The following is a 15,562-nucleotide window of genomic DNA, read 5'->3' as shown; positions in this document are numbered from 1 at the left end:
ACCAGAGTTTTTTGCCAAAAAATTTCACCACAATTACCAAAGACAAGCCTTACTTTGTATGGATGAACTAATTTATAACAAGACGGGGATGAATATTACCAATGACTAAGTTTTGACACAGAATATTATGAAAAACTAACACACATTGTAAAACATTGTAGAAAAAAAATTAGTTGGTGTTGTTTATAGATCACAAGTGCAAAAGCAGAATTTGTAAATCAGCTTGCTTTATCTATAGAGAGTGCCTTAAATTCTGAATTACCATTGTAAATCTAACGCCTCGGCTTTTATATTTCAAAACAACATTTCTCGACCTCGGAGGTTATTCTGCAACATTCACGAAAACTCGTACTTTATTTTTTAATTAAAATTACTTTTTTCTTGTAGCATATCCTATTTATTACTACGCGGCGCAGTTAATACCTTTTTTTTCGGTTATGCTATAAGACATGCCGATTTTGTGTCGCACATTTTTTATGAAATTATTGGGCTCTAGCAAATGAAAAATTTGTTAATATCAAACATTTTTAAACCTACTTGATATTCTTGAGTTCAATGTGATGATTACATATGTACCTTATCTTTAGGAGTAGGTAAAGGCACAAATAAATGATTGATTTTTGGAATAACTAGAGATTTTACAACCGGCACACGTCCGATTGATGAAAGGTTTCTTCTCTCAAGGTCGACAGAAAAGTTAAATACCCAGTAAGCTGAAATTTGTTGAGCCCCAATATATTTTCCAACTCGTGCAGTGAAAAACCTGATTTGAGAATTCTTTTAAGCAAATCCATATGATTTTTGTTTTGAAACTGTTTATTTTCAACCCAGAAATTCCCACTGAATTATGTAATTACCAAAACCAAAATAATTCAAGACTTCATAAATAAATGACCAGAAATAGAATCAAAAGCTTTTTTAAAATCAAATTGGACAAAGAGTCCTGGAATATTTTTATTTTCAGTATAGGCATTAAATCATAAATAAACCTAGTATTTTTCCCCAATGAATCTTCCTTATATAAAACCTGACTGAGTATCAGAAATAAGAATATCCAAAGTAGATCAAATTCTATAACTAAGACAACCTGAAATAAGTTTATAGATAACATTTAATGGTGTAATAGGCCGCCAGTTTTTTAAGTATTGTCTATGTTTATCCACTTTTGGTAGACATGAAATACTTCCTAAACGTGTTTAGTTTTTCTTCTTGGAGAAAATAAATGTAACTGAGTTTGATATAATTTTTGTTTTTAGGTCTGCCCGAATGAACTTACAAAACTCAAGAGTAAATCCTTTACTACCAGGTGACTTATATTTCTAAACCAACAAATAATTTTTTTTCTTCAGTTTTCTCCTTGTCTAGCAACTACGATAAACATTTGTCTAACTTTGGAACTTCATAATTTGAATGATAATAAATTACAAAAGTTTCTAGTTGGTTTCTCACCTTCTTCTACCCATTTGGCCCGAGTTTTAATCATATGTCCTTCCATCTTTTCAATGCATATATTTTCTAATACTAACATTTTTTTCTCAGCAAAATAAAGGAAAATTAATTTCTTTCTCGGATTCTAATTTACCTATATCTCCCAGTAATTACTTCTCTTTCACGCTTCTTTCTTTCTTCCTATGAAGAGGAGTAAGAAATAGCGCCACACCTTCCCTTACTTCCGTTAGGAGAACTTCTAAAAATAAAATATTGTCTACTTTGTCAGTGTCATCTTGAACATGTTGCTTAAATCTCTGTATGGTTTCTTTTACTGACTGTACATATTTTATTTATTAAGAGGTAAACTGTTATTGAATTTCCAAAGCCAATGGCCCCTTTTAAAAGAGCTAAATTTTAATTCTACAATGACATGGTTTGATATGTAACCAGGTTTAAGTATGTATGACTCTACAAAGTAGGAAAAAGATTCAGATATCATAATGTAATCTAAACGCCCTTGTTTTCAAGGTTTTTTTTTACTCCATGTAATAACCTTTTTGCCAGGATTCAAAATCTTGAAGTAGTTAAATAGATATATATCATCGATACTTTCTAGTAATTTTTCTCTTGCCTTGGGGTTGTTAATTGAATTATAATTTTTTGTATCAATAACAGAATTTAAGGCAAGATTAAAATCTCCAACTAGCATAAAAGAATCATTATGCAGTTCTCTTGAACATACACTTAAAACTCAGGACACAGGACTCTCTGTGTATGGACCATAAATGTAAATCAAAGTAACCATGTTTTCCTCAGTTGTTAAATCCAGGGCTATTAAATTCCCTGCTTTTTTTCTTGATGAACTTATTATTTGAAATTAGTTATTAAAAATATAGACATTTCTCGCATTTGATTTGTAAGACTTGAAGTATATTGTATATCTATAACCCCACATCGCTTCTACATATTGCTCAAATCTGAGAAAAAAGTGTTTATTAGGTCTTTCTACCTTTCAGGTGAAAGACCTTTTGTATTTCTTATGTTTTTTTAATTTATAATTAGGTCTTTACACCACAGTGTAAAGGCCTATTGATATTGTTCTGTTTGTTTTTATTCTTCTTCTTCTTATTTTTCTTCCGTTAGCGACGTGAAATTTTTGTTTCGCGACTTATCGAAACACTTTCATTCACGCCACACTTCTTTCGGAAAATGATGAGGGCATTTGACCCTGCGTCCTGAAAACACCTTACGTTTCATTACTATTGACGCGTGCACATAAAAGTTTGTTATCGCTACTCCTCGTAAGCCTTGCAACTTGCAAGTTGGAAACCTTCACGGATGATGTCGGCCTGAAGGGTAGTTGCAGATCTCCGAAAGACAAAAGGTTTCGCAGTATCCTCTTAGAACGACTGTCTCTCAAATTTATGAATTTTTACGAAAAATCAAAAAAATTGACACAACTGAAGGTAGAGCCACAAAACTACTTGCGATGGCTTCGACTACCATTTTGCTGCAGCAAAGGTCAAGGTCAAAGGTCAACTAGGATCGGTAAAGTGTCATATTGCAGAAGTGTGTGACCTTCAGGCGCTGGCCTATCCCCTTTAAGTTGACCTTGACCTTTGACCTTGACCCCTGGAGATATAGAGCCCTTTGACACGAATTCCTAGATTCTATCTTGTGCGACTGGTCCATAAACCCCCTTTTTCACTTTTTTGGGTAACGGATGACCTTGACCTTCGACGTAAGAAAAAATTGTGCCAAAAAGTTTAGTTTATCATGATACTCAGATTTTGGCTTTGTCGAATGATCTCGCGTCTTCTTTATTAGGTCTTTACACCACAGTGTAAAGGCCTATTGATATTGTTCTGTTTATTTTTAGGTCTTTCCACCTTTCAGGTGAATGGCCTTTTGTATTTCTAATGTTTTTTATTATTATTATTAGGTCTTTCCACCTTTCAGGTGAAAGACCTTTTGTATTTCTTATGTTTTCTATTTTGTTCTTCTCTTTTTTTCTAGGGACAGTTTTTTGTTTCAAGAGATATTGAAATAGTTATAGAGATAGAGACTTGAAACTTTTACCAATGTCTTCATAACACTTAGAGGGTTCTTCAATCTATTCATACCGAAAGGATCTGAGCCCCCTTCTATCAGTTATTGCCCCTGAAAGTTTTTAAATTTCTATGAAATCATTTCCTACTTTTTTATTATTTGTCATAGAGATCTTGGACCACTTGGAATAGAAGCGTCTACCTTGACCAAACAAAATGACATAAAGGTCAATGGTCAATGTCGTTAAGAAATCCGTTAATTAATGAGTTTTAGATATCTCTTGTTTAGGGTGGTAGAGAAAAACTTTTTCATGAATATAGTAGGACATCTGAAGACATTTTGAAATGTAGCACCTTGGCGCCTACCTTTAAATAATTACAGAGTTATTGCCCCTATTGTATGACAAGCTTGTTATCGCTACTCCTCTGAAACTTTTACCGATGTCTTCAGTACACTTAGAGGGTTTTTCAATCTATTCATACCGAAAGGATCTGAGCCGCCCTTATAGTAGTTATTGCCCCTGAAAGATTTTACATTTCTATAAAATCACTTCCAACTTTTTTATTACTTATCATAGAGACTTCGGACTACTTGGAATGGAAGCGTCTACCTTGGCTGAACAAAATGACATAAAGGTCAAAGGTCAAGGTCATCTGAAAATTTCATAATTAATGAGTTTTTGTATATCTTTTGTTTAGGATGGTAGAGAAAAACTTTTTCATTGATGTAGTTGGACATCATAAGACATTTCAAAATATAACCCTTTGATCCTTACCATGTAACAATTATAGAGTTATTGCCCCTATTGTACAGAATTCTTGTTATCGCTACTCCTCATTGAATGGCCTTTTGTATTTCTAATGTTTTTTATTATTATTATTAGGTCTTTCCACCTTTCAGGTGAAAGACCTTTTGTATTTCTTATGTTTTCTATTTTGTTCTTCTCTTTTTTTCTAGGGACAGTTTTTTGTTTCAAGAGATATTGAAATAGTTATAGAGATAGAGACTTGAAACTTTTACCACTGTCTTCATAACACTTAGAGGGTTCTTCAATCTATTCATACCGAAAGGATCTGAGCCCCCTTCTATCAGTTATTGCCCCTGAAAGTTTTTAAATTTCTATGAAATCATTTCCTACTTTTTTATTATTTGTCATAGAGATCTTGGACCACTTGGAATAGAAGCGTCTACCTTGACCAAACAAAATGACATAAAGGTCAATGGTCAATGTCGTTAAGAAATCCGTTAATTAATGAGTTTTAGATATCTCTTGTTTAGGGTGGTAGAGAAAAACTTTTTCATGAATATAGTAGGACATCTGAAGACATTTTGAAATGTAGCACCTTGGCGCCTACCTTTAAATAATTACAGAGTTATTGCCCCTATTGTATGACAAGCTTGTTATCGCTACTCCTCTGAAACTTTTACCGATGTCTTCAGTACACTTAGAGGGTTTTTCAATCTATTCATACCGAAAGGATCTGAGCCGCCCTTATAGTAGTTATTGCCCCTGAAAGATTTTACATTTCTATAAAATCACTTCCAACTTTTTTATTACTTATCATAGAGACTTCGGACTACTTGGAATGGAAGCGTCTACCTTGGCTGAACAAAATGACATAAAGGTCAAAGGTCAAGGTCATCTGAAAATTTCATAATTAATGAGTTTTTGTATATCTTTTGTTTAGGATGGTAGAGAAAAACTTTTTCATTGATGTAGTTGGACATCATAAGACATTTCAAAATATAACCCTTTGATCCTTACCATGTAACAATTATAGAGTTATTGCCCCTATTGTACAGAATTCTTGTTATCGCTACTCCTCATTACCCGTTAGAGATAGAGACTTGGAACTTTTGCTAATATATTCAGTATACTTAGACGCTTCTTCAACCTATTCATACCGACAGGGTCCAAAGTCCCTTTCTAGCGGTTATTGCCCCTGAAAATTTCGAACATTCAATAAAAAACACAAATAACTTTTGAATCAATAATCATAGATACATCGGACCACTTGGTTTTGAAGCGTCTACCTACATAAAGGTCAAAGGTCAGGGTCAAGCAATAGAAAATTGCAAACTTAATCGTTTGACACTTTTTTTTATGAAGTTACGCAGATTAAAAAAAATACTTTATTCTACTGAAGCAATCTTATTTTAAACATAAAACACAATGAGGTGGAAAGACCTCTAATTGTTCGAAAACAATTAGACTACTAGTATTGGAAACCTTTTACTACGATGTGTAGTTCATGCATTTAGAAACCCGTGGAACTTGAATGCATCGATCGGAAAGCAACCAACCGTAACTTTCTCAACCGGTTTATATACCCCAGTGGCAGCAGGGAAGCGATCAAAACTAATATGGCGACCAAATTCTTTTATGAGTCATGTCAGCTTTAGGTTAGGGTAAAGATATTTAAATCTTAAAACAAGTTTCAATAGAACTTAGATTTATAAAGACATGTAGAGTAATAAACAGGAAGAAACATTTTTTGAGGTCCGGAAAGGTAGTTGTGATTTTAGTTTCGTTTTAGAATATTTTTATTTTTCATTTTAAGTATACTTTCTCGGGTTGGGTTTAATGATCAAAGTATTTTTTGAATGTAAATGTAAGACTTACAATCTTGTTATTATTTACAGTTGACGATTTAAGAATAATCATAATAAAATCTTTTTTAAGACAATGCAAACAGCGTTTATTATCAAAATTACTTAATATGCAAACAACAAAACATGCATAATAATGATTTAATCCATTAGATATTCTTAATTATCATTGAATCATGAATATATAGTAAATCACGTTTTATATTTATATAGCAATTGAGACGAGCAAGTAATTTCGCAAGGTGACCAATGAAACCATTTATTCTTTTTAAAGTGCATATAACCAAATTAATAGGATGTCAAATTGCATCAGCACTGATGACTAAACTTGGGATTAAAAGTATTGATATTTTTCAATTACCCATTTTTTTAATGACATATACGTTCAGTTTTCTTTTTGGGGTTATAGCTATAAATGTTAGCTGTATGATCTTAATTTTATGACATACAATATGTAAGAAAACAATATACCCACACTTAGGGAAACTCATGGAATACTCTTCTCTTTTTCTTCTTTTTATATTTACCAACGACTGATTTGTAAATTGTACTACATGTTATACCTAAACTTCTCGTTCATTTTATATCACCATGGTTGTTAACGTGTTCATGACCTGCATGTTCATGTATTTATAGCTCTAGGATAAACAAGATGTTTTGACTCAGTGTATTGTAAACAACATAGCATATTTTTTGCGACCCATTTAGAGGGAATTTAAAGCTCCCAAAAGTCTTTTCTTGTGTTTAATAGAGCGTCGTTTAAAATATTTTTACAATTATTTACATTAACTCTTCATGTGCATTTTAACGAAGCCGGATCTTATTCAATTGATCAAAACCAAATACTAGTATTTACCTATGCAGAAAACACCTTTCTTGACCTTATCCTGGTGTAAACATATCAAATGTATTTACGTTGTTGCTGTATTAGATTTGTGTATGCTATTTTTTTATCATTTTTGCAATGCATATAACTTAAAATTATACCCCCAAAAAATACCACATAAGATATAAAATCCGACAAAAGCGAGAAATCTAAGAGTTGATCTTTTTGTATTGTTTCGGGGGTATTGTAATCTGCCAAAAATGAAATTTTGTACGTTTAGTTTTTTGGGGGGCAGTCCACTTTGGAAGTAGTGGCTACATTAGAGTTCGACCATCAGGTTTATGTATCAATGTAATCTTCAGGTTTGAAAATAATGAAAAGGCATTCTGAATTTGTACTAAATATATGTAGTGAAAGGAGTACAAATAGTTTTTAAATATTTTCCTTTAAATGTTGATAGAGTGTGTTAATTGAACATGAACCTGATACAAATGTTGAGGTCAAAATCATGTTTTAAGACTTTTGTAAAATACATGTATATATATTTATAAGAATGTTTAATTTGTATATAGCTGTACATTGACCAGGATTCAAGATCCTCGGTTGAAGATGCAGTTATTATTTTTTTTTTATAGAAATACCTTTAAAATCCAGTTTTGGGTCAATTTTTCCTCATAGTTCCATCTTGTTCAAAATGCACCAAAATAGTGCATTCGGTTTAATGTGCTCTGACCCTTCTCTGTTCCTACGTCAAATGACATAGTCATTTCAGTTTTTTTGTATACTCCTTATCTGGGTCGTTTTCTCTTCTTTTTTATCAGTCCTATAACACATCTATGTACATGTATAAAGTATTTGTAAGATGAAGAATGCGATAATTTTTTACGTAAATAAAAAAACTGAACTTTATTTATTTTACAACGTTTGATAAACAAGTTTACAACTTAAATTTATATCTCTCGTTGGCACAGATATTAGCGCGAGGGGGTCGTTGGTGTGGGAAGAAACCGAAGTACCTGGAGGGAACCCACGTGTCCAAGCGGGCGACCGCCATACCCTATCATATACAACCATTGTCGATCACGGGTGTCGAACTCGGGTCACAGCGGTGAGAAGAGAGTGCATTGTCCACTACTCTACTTGGACACCCTTTTAATTAATTCAATTAAATGTTTAAGTAATATAACTAATTGCAGATATTGCTTTGACTTTGACAAATTTTAAGAAAGAATGATATGATTAACGCAAGAGTAATTGAAGTAAAAATAAAGGCCAATATAGATCTTAATTCTATATGATCATAACGTATCATTTTATTATATTTCGACTTTGTAGACCAAGTACTTTGGATTATCATGTCAAGTTAGACAAAAACCATGGAACGTAAAAAGATGTGTATCATTTTTGGCACATTAATATATCTACAGACAATACTTAGTGTAAGATTTTATCTACCAACAAATGCATCTTTTGAGGCAAATTGTCAATTATTACGGATTTCTGAATTAAATTGAATAACCATTGACATTTTTAACGATGTTTTTTTACTTTATCAAGGCGATCGGTGGGATTAAATGTTTATGGTCAAGTCAAACATTACGAACAGTTACGTCTTGTCCCGAAAACACGGATGAAATGAATGTCAGAGACAGAAAGAAAAATTGTGATTCAATAGCTCGCGAACAAAACTGTACAAAGCCTGAAAAATTCAAGTACCACTGTGTCATGAATGCGCTGGAAAACGCATTCATTGAAGTTTATGCACCCGAATATCGAATACATGGTATGTGTTTATCACATGGGAAAACTGAAATATAGAATTACACTTTACTTAATATTTCAATTGTAATTGATTTTCATTGAATCAATTAGGCCTAATTGTTTTGCTTATTTTAACATTCCAATCAACGATTTACGTTTTATGATTTTATACAGGCAGTGTTTAACTTGTTCTTAGTATACTTGGGACAACACTTACTAACATTAAATAACATATTAATTAAATAATAATATTAAATATGTGTACAATGTTTCATTACTTACGGTGTCTGTCTGTCTGATTGTTGGTCCACATTTGTCTTCTGGAACTACACGTTTAAACTAAACCTGCTGGATTGCATATAAATGGTGTGCACATTTATGTTTTAATGAGGGCGGATTGTTGAATTCTTGTCTAAAGATAAAAAGAAGGTGAAAACATAAGTAACGAATCTATTAGGTTCTCTAAATTATAACACTCTGCACCTGTTTCGTACCGATCAACCTAACACTAGAGCATACCCCAACTAAACACCGGGTTTTCTCCGGGTATCTTTTATGATAATTTTGCCACTCGGGGTTTACTTGGAATTTGCTGTTGGGTCCACTTTAGGCACTGAAGTGTGAAGCAGACCCGTCTTTGTCTTACTATCTTACTCCTTGTTAATCCTGCCCATTGTAAATATATTCCAAATAAACATGCACTGTCTGCTTGTAGGGGTAAACTTGATATTAGTGTTTACTCTCTGTATCCACTCTGGGTTTATTTTAGGTTTACTCTAGTAAACCTGAAGTTAACCCAGAGTTTATCCTGAAAGTAAACCTAGGGTACATGTATACATGTATTTGGGGTTAACTTTCTGTTAGGTTGGGTCTGATCGATACTGTAATTAACTTGGCTGAAATAGGTGACGCTTACATTAACCTCATTCACACACCTAATTCCACAGCCGACAACCAGGGAAACTTATATGAACTATTAAACCTACCAATTACATGTAAAATGTTTAGGTTTATCAAAATACAAAAGTTCAGCCTTAGAAATAAAAAGAGATTAAGTTTTGATTTTTTTGGACAGATGATCATTTTAAAATGGGTTTGATTTTATTTATGAAATAATTTATTATTATTTATAAAATCATCATGAAAAGATTATTATTTCATCATTTAAATGCCATTCATAAAGAACATTCTTTTGAATTCAAGAAACAAACAAGTTTTTGGAGAACTATCTTTCCGTGCGGAGGTTTCTTAGACGAAAATGACAGAAAGAAGAAATTCTTTTATTATACTTTTTTCATTATTAATAACATTTGAAAGATTTGTAACATATTCTATAGGTTCTGGGGGACATTTGCAAAATTAAATCTTGAGAGTGTGATAGACTTTGGGTATAAAATAATGCAAATAATTAAAAATGTCTGAATTTTGTAAGCCAATTTTTACGAGAATTTTACCTTTAAAGTCCTATATCAAACATTTGACATCAATGACTCCCATGTTTTATTATGTCAAAATAATACTGAATATATATCTCAGCAAACTGGATTAATTTTATAAATTTATTAATATTCAAAAAGTTTTTATTTCAAAACAAAAACCAACTATTATTGAAATTGTCTTTTTAAGTGCAAAAGCTCAGGAAAAAATCTATGCAGTTTCATACAATTTTTTTTTTCGTAATCCCTCTATTCAGATCGACCATTTTGTATAATTGGGAACAATATTTAAAGAAATAAGTTTCCTTGATAAAAAAAAAACTAACAAACAAATCCTTATCAGGCTGAAATTGAATTTTAGGTGCAAAAAGGTTAAATTTAATGGACCATAACTCAGAAGGAAGAATATTGACACTCCCATCATTGTTTTAGTATGTTTTGTCTACGAACCCTAGGGATATAGTTCTCAAGAAATTCTTGATACAGCAACATTAAGGAGTGGGATACCTTAAATGTAATGACAAATAAGAAATTTACCAGTCCATAAACCATGTTTGTGCGTAAAAAATGTAATGGATACGAAGCTCACTTTGGGTATTGCAAGACTCTGTAGTTTCTGAGAAGAGCTTCACATATATTGTTTGTTACCGAAATACTGCGGAGTATTGCCACAAAAAACATGACAGAAATAATAAAAAAAAGGGGGAAATTGTTGTCCTTCCACGGGGTAATATGTCTACAAAAACGGGGAATCCTACTTAATAGCAAGCTATCTATCGAGAAAATATACTGTACGGCCATTTTGTCTTTGGAAAAGGCCCTTTTCGACACTCGTACTCACTCAAAATCATCTTTTTAAAAACTGATATAATGATAACATATATATATATATATATATATATATATATATATATATATATATATATATATATATATATATATATATATATAGTGCGTAACATCTTGGCCATATTCGAGGGCATTTGCGTCGAACAGAACAGTTACTATTCATTTTTCTTTAACTTAAAAAGGGTTAACTCTCGTCCTACATTCAAGAAAAATGCAACAAAAGAAAATTATTTTTTAAAAATGTACAATTTACAAGAATTTGAACTTATTCAAAATATAAATTATTATATTTCAATATTAAATAACGCTGTAAATTATATTTTTACAAGAGTGTGTAGCACTTGCTAAGAGCTCGTTTTAACTGAGGAATAAACTTAAAATGATCTATATCAATAACAATTATAATCACTAATAATTACGCATATATCACTTTAAATACATGTACAACATAATGAAATCGTCATGAACATCTTGGTATATGTTTCCCAAATAAACGCTATTTTTCTTGAAGACAAAAACCAAATATCGTTAAAAACTTTATACAGATTATTAAAAAACATTGTAACTATTTTAAATTTGTTACAGGGTATTGTACAGAGTATAATGAAGTTGGTACTGTCATACAGGAACATTACAATCGAAAATGTGCTGACGTATCACCTCCCTGTGCATCGACATATTTGTCTACAGAATCGTACCATTGTAAGAATTTACGTTTTCAAATTTTCAACCTATCTCTTTACGCAGAAAATCGATGCCTTATATACTCTACAGCATGTACTTTCCGACATGCCTACATGTGTATTCCTCCGCAAGCTTCAAATGTTTATCTTCAACAAAATAAATAAAGATCTAGATTTCATAAAATGTTTAATAAAAGTTTCCGCCGTACATTTGAATGATTTTTTTTCACCTTTGCGTTTTAAACGTGACTTAAACAGATTTTGCTTAAACACCTAACAAAAAATCAAATCAAATATTAGGTACCAGTAATAGAATAGTATAGTATAGCTTTGAACATATAACCAACAATATTTTGTACTTAGTCGCAGATCAGACAACAATATATGAGCTCGGATTCTCTGATTTTCGAATAAAGCACGCAACCAGGAATTTATTTTACATTATCATCAAGCAAAACAAATATATCATAAAGGATTAACGATAATCCAAAATTGATTCAATAATAATTACTAGTATTCTCCGTCGAGCTGCTCTCAAATTAAACTTTTTTTAACGGAATATAACTTCGTTTACGAGGTACATGTTAAAACTAAGTTGTGAAGCTTCGACTTAGCCTGGATAAATAATTATATTATACTCTCCAGTGTTTATTTTTGGGAGAGAGATTGATTGTGTGTTTATTATAGATGTACAAGATAAATTTGATATATTTGCACATACTTCCTTTCCTCGCATTATTTCTTTTTTTGAAAATTCAATATAAAACTTTTTGGAATTTCATAAACTAGTTTAACAACGTTAAATGTTTGTGTTGATTTTTGTCTAATTTGTCAAATTTAAGTCATTCATATATAGAAGTAAAATTGTGCAAATTATTACTATCAACAGTTTGTGGGATATAACTAAAAAAAACTGCGTCAATGGAAATGATATATTTCCCAATGTAAATACTTGCTATGTTGAAAACATAAATTTGTCATTCTGGTAAAGGTGTTGTAATCTGTTAAAATCGCTTTGATTGTTCAAATTACATGTATCTCCATTTAAAATGACAAGTGAATCAGTTATGGCCTAGTGAGTCTAGTAATGTGTAATCTCAATTACTTGAAATTTACCCTTTGTTGGAATTTATCATTATATAAATGTAATTTGTGTATTTTGAAAAGAGAAAAAAAAAAGGCCAACTATAATAAGACGTAAATGTTTGAAAAACAGACATTGAAAATATACACCGAAAGTGATTTTCCTGCAAAGGTCAATATCTAAAAATCCCGGCCATTATTGTTCAAAACTGTAGATCAATGCACTTATAAAGATATGATTAAATACTTGCAATTGATAGAAAAAAACTATTTTCAAATACATGTTGGTGACTGTATAGTTATGACTTAATGTATATTTGAAAAGTTAAAGGCTGCTACAAAGTTGTGAAAAATAAAAACTTCAAGTCGTCTACAAAGTTGAGTTTGCTTATTCAAAGCACACCAGGGTACACCAACTATACGTTCCTCTATTTCACCAGCTGCAAACCCTGGTAAGATTATTTTACCTTAAAATATAAGTTAATGAGAACTACTTTAATAATATATAAAGTATTTCAAAAGCAAAATAGTCTTGACAAAAGGGTTTTAGTTATATGTGGAAGATGTTAACAACATATTAATGATATAGCATAAATGCTTGAATATATTATTTTGATATTTGCAGCATGCATCTTGCACCAATGCTATACCTGTTTACATTATCAGTCAGTGTAAGGGGCATTTAGTGCGACTGATTTTGAAGGAAATAACACACAACTTCCGTAAGTTATAAGATGTACAATGTAACATCTATGATTTTAAAGTTAAAATTTGTTTTATATTAATTGAAAGAAAAATTCATTTTGTCGGCATGCTGCTAAAGCTGTTCTTTATAACCAATGTTTAAATCTTTTTAAGGCAGTTAACGAATTTTGTTTTTGGTCCTTTTTTTTGAAAAAAATTACGACCATTCATTGTATTATATATTATTTTGTTGATAAATATGTGTAAGTTTCATTTAGAAATATTATGTTAAGTTTTTCCTTTTCATTTAGATGTAAGACACTTACGAAAATCTGTGGTTTCATTGTTGACAAAATTATAATCGATGCCTGTAGGACGATAAGAGACTAGTGGTTAGGAAAATCGACTTCAAATTTTAAAACACTCAACTGCTTTGCTCCATAGTCTGCACCAGAAACAACGTTGGATTGATAGTAACAACTTATTGTAAAGTTGAGATAAACTATATAGCATGTGTAATTACCCATTTATTTCAATCGATATTATTTGTTCGTTGCTTGGGTGTACAGCATGTTGAGTTTTCTGTGAAAAATGTGAACGTTATAATTATGTGTCATTATGCAGAGTAAATCGGCAGTTTTGAATAACTAGAAGAGACATGATAGGTATTTATTTACTTTCTGTGCTAGACTTGTTAATAATTTTAAAATTAGTTATCTCGAAAATTTGAAGAAAAAAAGATTTTGAGGCCAAACCTATTCTAATGATCGGGTTCGGTAGCAAGATCGCTGTGTATTGAAGAAACGAGGCCAGTATACATCCAGTTCTACATGTAATATCATGCACTACTTGTATCATTACCTTTATCATTTCTAGCAAACATATAAGATCTGTAAAATAGTGTAAAGTATTGTGTTGTATAATATATCGGCAATTTTTTATTGTATTATTACAATCGGGTTCGTTATAGGGTTTTTGCTGTTAAATAGTAGAGAACCAGTTAGACTGTTTGGTTTGATTTGAGGTAACAAATGGTCTCAAAATTTCGGCATTACCAATCAAAGGGGTTACCGAGAGAAGACTTGGATTGCTTATGAAATACTCTTAGAATGCTTGTAATTAGAAAGATATCCATAGATATATTTTGACACACTCTATATGTGTATTACAATATAGTGCATTTGTATTATATTTTGATGCAATATTTCTACTTTTGAACATCTTATGTATTTGAATATTGCTTCACAGGGTAAATATTAAAAGATATTCATTTGAATAACAGTACCCAACATTTATGCAACTACCTTTTGAAACAATAGATCGGAATATTATATTTGCTACTATCATTTCCTTCTTTTTATAAAAAAACAATTTTCGGAAATACTTTTATGTTGAATATGAGCGACAGGTCTTTTGTTACCGGTCTGAAAAGTATTTTGATGACCGATCTGGGAGCTACAATTTCCCAGGTTATGAAAAGTTATACAAATACTTTCGCTTGTTCTGGACTTGGCGCAAGTTATTGTGCACAGTAAAGTCCTATTTTTAACATGTACGGAACTAGGTGTGGTATTAATAAATTTTTGTTTTTTAATTATATAGATCGGCTTTAAAATTAGTACCTTTTAACCACATTTAGTAGATCCGACTTAAAACTAATAATGAATCGACGATTTTTATTCATGATTTAATGTAAAACTGCTTTAAAACTGTTTTTAATATTAGAGAAATTATATAATGATTGCCTCAGTCTGTTAAAATTATATATTTTGATTTCTAATAAACAAGTAGAAAACATACATGAGTACATGTTGATGATTTCCTTTGATACAGTATGCCTGTTTTGTTTTATAAGGATCTCTTTCTTCAAAGCTATGAACAGTTTGAAACTGCATTCATATCAAGGAAGACGGAAGAAAAAATAATAAAAATAATAACATATGATATATCTTAATCAAACGTTCATATATCGGGATATTTCCGTTTTGACCTTTGACCCAATGAAATCCTTTCTATAATGTGTCGTGTGTAATGATTTTACTTCCGGATTGAACTGTAACATGCTTCTAACCAATTAAAGGCCTATAGTTTTGACTAATCAGTGATTATTCGTATACCCAATAGAAATCATAATTAATTAGACAAAACAG

General features: G+C 31.3%; 1 long non-coding RNA gene across 1 annotated transcript; it reads left to right on the top strand.

Annotated features, from left to right (window-relative positions):
* The first annotated feature begins 7,840 nt into the window (after positions 1-7,840).
* On the top strand, positions 7,841-15,209 carry LOC128184921 (uncharacterized). Its single transcript, XR_008243791.1, has 7 exons — positions 7,841-8,024; positions 8,252-8,355; positions 8,474-8,699; positions 11,548-11,664; positions 13,054-13,180; positions 13,354-13,450; positions 13,724-15,209. It is a non-coding gene; the product is annotated as an uncharacterized LOC128184921 (long non-coding RNA).
* The last annotated feature ends 353 nt before the right edge of the window (positions 15,210-15,562 follow it).

Source organism: Crassostrea angulata, chromosome 5 (assembly GCF_025612915.1).
Source record: "Crassostrea angulata isolate pt1a10 chromosome 5, ASM2561291v2, whole genome shotgun sequence".
In the NCBI taxonomy this organism is placed as follows: domain Eukaryota; kingdom Metazoa; phylum Mollusca; class Bivalvia; order Ostreida; family Ostreidae; genus Magallana; species Magallana angulata.
The sequence above is the reverse complement of the archived record's forward strand: the minus strand, read 5'-3'. Positions and strand labels throughout refer to the sequence as shown.